Below are 7,014 nucleotides of genomic sequence, written 5' to 3'. Positions count from 1 at the left end.
CCGACCCGCAAAGTCCCCGCAAGGGGATGGGAGTCCCCGCGGTCGAGTCGCACCGGGCGCTGAGACGTCTCGCGGCCGAACCGGGCGATGGAAGGCCCCGCGGCCGAGCCGTGCGCAGCTAAGTCCCGCGGTCGAGCCTCACCGGGCGATGGAAGACCCCGCGGCCAAGCCGCACCGGGCGATGTTAAGTCCAGCTGCCGAGCCGCACCAGCGATGAAAAGTCCCGCGGCCGAGCCGCGCCGGGCGATGTTAGGCCCCGCGGCCCGGGCACTGTTAAGTCCCAGCGGCCGAGCCGCACCAGCGATGTTAGGCCCCGCGGCCCGAGCCGCACCGGGCGATGTTAGGCCCCGCGGCCGAGCCGCACCAGCAATGTTAGGCCCCGCGGCCGAGCCGCACTGGGCACTGTTAAGTCCAGCGGCCGAGCCGCACCAGCGATGTTAGGCCCCGCGGCTGAGCCGCACCGGGCACTGTTAAGTCCAGCGGCCGAGCCGCACCAGCGATGTTAGGCCCCGCGGCCGAGCCGCACCGGGCGATGGAAGGCCCCGCGGCCAAGCCGCACCGGGCACTGTTAAGTCCAGCGGCCGAGCCGCACCGGGCGCTGTTAAGTCCAGCGGCCGAGCCGCGCCGGGCGATGGAAGGCCCCGCGGCCGAGCCGCACCCCGCGGCCGAGCCGCACCCCGCGCCGTGAGGAAGAGACCTAAAAGAGAAAGGTTTCCCCCACTCCCCCACCCACACCACCAGCCCCCACCCACACAACCAAAAAAAACTAAAAACCATCCCAACACCGACACACAACAAAAAAAAAGGAAAAATGACGAACAGACTGCTAGCGAGCCGCAGCCGTTAGGCGCCGCCACTTCCGCAACTTTGTGTCATCTGCAAATTTGCTACTGTTGCTTTTAATTCCATCATCCAAATCGTTAATATATATTGTAAATAGTTACGGCTCCAATACCGTGCCTTGCCGGTCTCCAATCGCCACTGCCTGCCATTCTGAAAAGGACCCGTTTATTTCTATTCATTGCTTCCTGTCTGCCAACCAATTCTATATCCATGTCAATACCCTACCCCGAATACCATGTGCTCTAATTTTGCCCATTAATCTTTTGTGTGGGATCTTATCAAGGGCTTTCTGAAAGTCCAGATACACTACATCCACTGGCTCTTCTTCATCCATTTTACATGTCACATCCTCAATAAATTCCAGAAGATTAGTCAAGCAGGATTTCCCCTTCATAAATCCATGCTGACTTGATCCCATCCTTTTACTGCTATCCAAATACACCGTTATTACTTCTTTAAGAATTGACTCCAGCATCTTCCCCAACAATAATTCCCCGTTTTCTCTCTCGCTCCTTTCTTGAAAAGTTGGATAACATTAGCCACCCTCCAATTCACAGGAGCTGATCCTGAATCTACGGAATACTGGAAAATGATCACCAATGCGTCCACATTTCTAGAGACATCTCTGAGTACCCTGGGATGAAGACCATCAGGCCTTGTTAAACTGCAGTACATCTGGCAATTAAGTAAGGAGGGAGTGCGTGCGGGTTCACTCTAGTCCCCCTCCCACCCCTCCCTCACCTCCCCTCCCTCCCCCCTCACCCCTTCTCCCTCTCCCTCTCCCTCTCCCCCTACCCCCTCTCCCCCACTTCCCCCTGGGGTTACCTCTCCTGCATTGGTGCAGCACCCTCTCCTCCACACTCCCTCCTCCCCACTACCCAGTTGCCTCCCCCCACTCCCACTCCCCGTCTCCCCTCCCTCCTCCCCCACTCCCCTTTCCCCCCACTCCCCTCTCCCCCTCTCCACCCCCCTCTCCTCCCCCACCCCCTCCCTCACTCCCTCCGTCCCTCATCCCCACCCTCCTCCCCTCCCTCTCCCCTCCCATTCCCCACCCACTCCATCCCCTTAACCCCCTTTTCCTCCCTCCACCTCCTCCCTTTTTCCCTAAGAGAAAGATTTAATCTTTAAAATGTGAATAACTTTACAAATATAACACCAATGTCAATGAAAATTCTTCCATCAGCACCGAAGGGATGACGGTGAGTAAGTTGGACTTAAAATTGTCGCGCTATCGTGCACCATTTTGGCTGTAGTTCAGGAACAATCAAACAAACAAACGAGAGTTTTAGTATGTAGATGGAGCGGCCTATACTTACAGAGGCAGACCACATGGTGGTGGTCTCGGCCATACATTGGGACGGACTGTAATTACAAGGAGCACCACTCGGTGGGAAGGTCGGCCAAGCTTTGGGACCACCTGTAGTTACGGAGGTGGACCATTGGGTGGGAGTGTCTGCCACAAATCTGTAAACCCCATCTGCGACCCATTCCTTCTCTCCAGAGATGTTGCCTGTCCAGCTGAGTTACTCCAGCATTTTGTGTCTATCTTCGACCCCACCTACGCTATTCCCACTTCCCTGATTTAGCTTACATCCTTTTCAACCTTCCCTCAGTACTGACAAGAGTCCAGGACATGCATGTCCCTTTTGCAGTTAAGGACAAGTTAGGTGGGCGTACGAAGACTTGGATGTAGAGGGAATTTGAGGCTCTTGTCAAGAGTAAGAAGGAGGCATGGGACCGGTATAGGCAGTTGGATCAAGTGTATCCGTGGAGGAGTTTCGGAGATAAGGAGAAAGTTAAGAATGGAAACCAGAATGGGCCAAAAGGGGACAGGGGATAGCTCTAGCAGATAGCATTAAAGATTTGGAAGATTTAGTTTAGATTAGTTTAGAGATACAGCACGGAAACAGGCCCTGCGGCCCACCAATGATACAACTCACATCGGTGCCAACCAGCGATGCCCACACACTTACACTATCCTACACACACTAGGGTAAACCCACGGAGGTCACGGAAACGGGCAAACTCCGTACATACAGTACCCGTAGTCAGGATCGAAGCTGGGTCTCTGGTGCCGTGAAGTAGCAACTCTACCGCTGCTCCACCGTTTAAATCACATGGAATTCAAGGAGAGGTAGCTGAAATGATAGAAAATTGGTTTTTGATGGAAGAAAGCAGAGGGTGATGGTGGAAAGTTGATTGAGAAGGTTGGGAGAGAAGGTATATAGCAATATTAGCAAGATGGCGGATGACAATAAACTGAGTGGTATTATAGCTAGTCAAGTCAAGTCAAGTCAAGTCAATTTTATTTGTATAGCACATTTAAAAACAACCCACGTTGACCAAAGTGCTGTACATCTGATTAGGTACTAATTTTCTTTTTTTAATGAAACATACAGTAGCACGCAAACAGTTCACAGCGCCTCCTCAATGAGCCTCAAACGTTAGGGAGTAGAAATAGGTTTTGAGCCGGGACTTAAAGGAGTCGATGGAGGGGGCAGTTCCGATGGGGAGAGGGATGCTGTTCCACAGTCTAGGAGCTGCAACCGCAAAAGCGCGGTCACCCCTGAGCTTAAGCCGAGACCGCGGGATAGTGAGTAGCCCCAAGTCGGTCGACCTGAGGGACCTGGAGTTAGAGAGGGGGGTTAGAAGATTTTTGATGTAGGGGGGGGGGGGGGGTGTCCATTTAGGGCTTTATACGTGAATAGGAGGAGCTTGAAGTTGATTCTGTACCGTACAGGGAGCCAGTGGAGAGAGGCCAGAATCGGGGTGATGTGGTCCCTTTTACGGGTACCCGTCAGGAGTCTCGCTGCGGCGTTTTGGACCAGTTGCAGGCGGGACAGGGATGATTGGCTGATCCCAGTGTATAGTGAGTTGCAGTAGTCTAGGCGGGAGGAAATGAAAGCGTGAATGATTTTTTCTGTGTCGTCGAATTGGAGGAAAGATTTGATTTTAGCTATGGTTCGAAGTTGGAAGAAGCTGGCTTTTACCACAGCGTTGACTTGCTTATCAAATTTTAACAGAGAAACATAGCAGGAGGCCATTTCGCCCTTCGAACCGGCACCGCCATTCATTGTGATCATGGCTGATCATCTACAATCAGTAACCTGTGCCTGCCTTCTCCCCACATCCCTTGATTCCACTAGTCCCTAGAGTATCTATCTAACATGGTCGTCTAAATTGCAGCAGGGTCTTGATCTGACGGGCAGGTTGGTTGAGGTTGACTGTGGAACGGTTCATTTAATGTAATACAGGGAAATGTGAGGAGCAGCATTGTGGGAGGTCTAACATAGGCAGGACCCACGCAGTGGCTAATTAAAAAAATATTGATTAAGAACCACTTTCACTCAGACGGTGGTGGGAGTATGGGACGAGCTTCCGGGCGTACGATCCATGCAGGTTCCATTCGACGTAGTTGCTCCATATCCCGCCAAACATTTCCTATTCGTTACCTGTCCTAGTGTTTGTAATTGCAGAGGCGAACCACTCGGTGGGAGTGTCCGGCACACATTGGTACCGCCTGAAATTACACTGGCGGACCACGGGTGGGAGTGCCGGCCACACATTGGGAATACCTGTAATTACATTGGCGGACCACGGGTGGGAATGGCGGCCACACATTGGTACCGCCTGAAATTACACTGGCGGACCACGGGTGGGAATAGCGGCCACACATTGGAAAGGCATGCAATTACATTGGCGAATCACGGGGTGGGAGTGTCGCCCATACATTATGGTTGCTCAAACAGTGATACACTAATAATGATCAATTCTTGCTAATCAGATGCCGCTGTTTCGCCAAGATCTCTCCCTGGGTAATTTAAAGCGGAGATCGACAGGTTCCCGATTACTAAGGCTGTAAAAGTTAACGAGGAGAAGTCAGGAGAATGAGAGGGAAAGATGTACCAGCTGAGTAAATGGTTTAATTCTGCTCCTTTTACTTATGAATTTGTGAAGCCTTTCCTATCCATTCATCTGTCCAAATGTCTTTTAAATTTAGTTTTAGTTTGTTTAACTTTTATTAACAAGGGAAGAGAAAGAGGAGAATGTGGTTGAGAGGGAAAGATAGGTCAGCCAAGATTGAATGGTGGAGTTGATTCGGTGGGCGTAAGGGCCCAATTCTTCTCCTTTGACTTGTTTAAACCTCTTACCTTAGTAGCGGCGGCGGCAGTGCAGGAGATGTGGGATGGTGGTTTGGGGGGAAGGGTTGTGGCCAGGCGGAGGGGAGGGGGAGGTCCCCTCCTCTCCAGGGGACGGGGAGGCGGAGACGGCCGTCCTCCCCCAAAACTAAACTAAACTGTTCAGGACAGAACTGAACAAAACCGATCGCAGCTCAAGCCAACCCAGCTCAAGCCAACCCAACCCTACTCAACCTAATCCGACCCAACTGAACCCAATCCAACTGCACCCAACTCAACTCAACTAAACACACTTAGCAACCTGACGGAACGGGTATATTAACATTCTCTTCAGCTGATCTCTGAATTTACTCTGGGTAACTGTATAAATAAATGTGTTGGTGCAGCAACTAAGCAGCATAAGCATATTCCCCGCTTCCTCTAGAATAAACACCGGATCATTGTATCCGGAGTAAGTATAAGTTCTCGTGATCCGAAAGTACAAATAATGCACTATGTTCGTCAGCCACAGCAATATGAAGTTGCCGGAAATGCTGAATAGTAAAATGATCGACTTCCTGCGGTTCTCCATCTCGGGGTCAGGACCTTTACCGGGGAGCATGTCATTCCGCAATGACTTGCGGACTCTGCCGGCGACGACGATGCGTTTGACAGTCAGGAAATTCAGGAACAATATAAACGCGAACGGTAGCAGGGGTGTGTTGACGCGATTAAAGTATGAGTAAGTTCGCCACCACGGCGAGGTATAAAAGCTTGGAATTATCCGGCAATACCACGGGAGGTTGTCCTCGATATAAAGCGGTTCGTAAATGAAATACCAGCCGAAATTCTTCAAACAGCTCAAAGCTACAACCGTGGCGACGACGGGTACTGCCGTTTCTTTGGTACAGTACTTGCGTTTAAAGTTGCGACAACAAATGGCCACGAAGCGATCGAAGGTGAAGGCGACGGTGAGCCAGACGGAAGCGTCGGTACAGACATAAAGGAGAGAATTTTTGATGCGGCAGGCCCAAGTGAGCGACAGGTAACTGCCAGGAAAGTAAATGCCGACAATGCGTTGTAGAATTACGCCGGTGATGACCACCGTCAGATCCGTCACCGCCATGGCAACGAGGTAGAGAGTGATACACCTGGATAGACCGCACATCCCCCGCCACAGGATCATCACGGCTGCAATGTTAACTGTTGGCAAATGTACAATCGTTAAGCACTGTGAGAGTAAGACCGCGCGCAAACTGGGGGAAGAGCACCTCATATCCCGCCTGGGTCGTTTTCATGCGTAGAAACTTAACTGCGGTGCTGATTTGCACCGAAGATGGACATAAAGCGCTGGAGTAACTAAGCAGGTCGGGCAGCATCCCAGGAGAAAAAAAGAGATGAGTGACGTTTCGGGTCGGAACCCTTCTTCTGACTGAAAATAGAAGGGAGGGAACTGGAGGGAGGAAAATGCCAAAACAAAGCAGTGCCTGCAAGAGATGACCAAGGAAGTGTGGAGTCGAAAACAGTTCATTTTTGGCTGGGGAGGGGGTCATAACGTAGGGATCCAGGGGTGCGGACAGTGGAAGTGATACGACAACTAGGGTGGGGGCGGGGGTGAGCGGGAATGCGGGGATTACATGAAATTAGAGAAATCGTGCTGTATGAAAGTGTAATTTCCCAATACTAAATAACCACTATCACCTTCCACACATTTACAAATATAATTGCCCCAACAATGACCATAGAACAAGCTATCAACACAGATAGATTTGAGAGAACATAGAACTATTCGACCTCCTAGTTCCACTGTGCACATCCTCGTATCCCTCTCGTTAGCACATCTCCCCCAGCCAACAATGGGCTCCATCCTTCCTGGGGTCATCTGCTGCCGGGCCTGGCGTTCTGGCCTTTCCTCGCCTCCGGTTCCCCACCTCCCCACACATTTTATTAATTAAGTCTGAAGAAGGATTCCGACCCGAAATGTCACCAATTATTTTTCTCTATACATGCTGCCTGAACCGCTGAGTTACTCCAGCATTTTGTCTTCGGTGTA

This window comes from Rhinoraja longicauda, chromosome 43 (genome assembly GCF_053455715.1).
Source record: "Rhinoraja longicauda isolate Sanriku21f chromosome 43, sRhiLon1.1, whole genome shotgun sequence".
In the NCBI taxonomy this organism is placed as follows: Eukaryota; Metazoa; Chordata; class Chondrichthyes; order Rajiformes; family Arhynchobatidae; genus Rhinoraja; species Rhinoraja longicauda.
Note: the sequence above shows the minus strand (reverse complement) of the source record.